This window comes from Solanum stenotomum, unplaced genomic scaffold (genome assembly GCF_019186545.1).
Source record: "Solanum stenotomum isolate F172 unplaced genomic scaffold, ASM1918654v1 scaffold9653, whole genome shotgun sequence".
In the NCBI taxonomy this organism is placed as follows: Eukaryota; Viridiplantae; Streptophyta; class Magnoliopsida; order Solanales; family Solanaceae; genus Solanum; species Solanum stenotomum.
In genome coordinates this window covers 1,597-2,300 of record NW_026037760.1, presented here as the reverse complement: position 1 = coordinate 2,300, position 704 = coordinate 1,597, and positions in this window count along the sequence as shown.

The window sequence follows — 704 nt, the reverse complement described above, 5'->3', positions numbered from 1 at the left end:
ATTAATCACCGCTCTCAAATTGCCGGTAAATTAGGGGTGGCAATTGAGCGAGTTGAGTTAAATTTAGATGGGTCAAAATAAATCAAGATAATAAACGGATCAAGACTCAAGCCAATCAAAATTTGTTTGGACCAAAGTGGGATGAGTCAAAACGGGTTGGTAAGGAGTCATAACCCAACCCGACCATTTTTTATTAAGTTTTAATAGTTTTATTGTTATTTTATAAGCTTTTAATACCTAATAAAAAATATTTCTCTTTATTATAATTATATATAACATATAAAATAAATTTTTAAAAAAATATCAACCCAATTTTTAATGGATTAAAATGGATGGATCAATAACCAACTCAAACCTATATGAATGGAATCGGATTGGACCCCTTATCTGAATCACCGCTAAATAAACCTAATCAAACAATTTAACTTTTAGAGTGAACTTGTTCTAATAATGAACACATGGAAATCAAATAAAAAAGAAAGAATACATAGCAAAAACTCGAATTAATGAAATACGAAAATAAATAAATTAAACTTAGTTGTAATATAATACAGACCATTAAGAGAGATTAAAGTCTCCACATATGCTAGTGCAACATATATATTCTTGATCAAAATAAGGGAGTGATGATTTAAGCATATCGACTTTAATGTGTTTGAACACCTCAACTCTAACTTCATCTCAATATTATCGTTTTTTTGAAT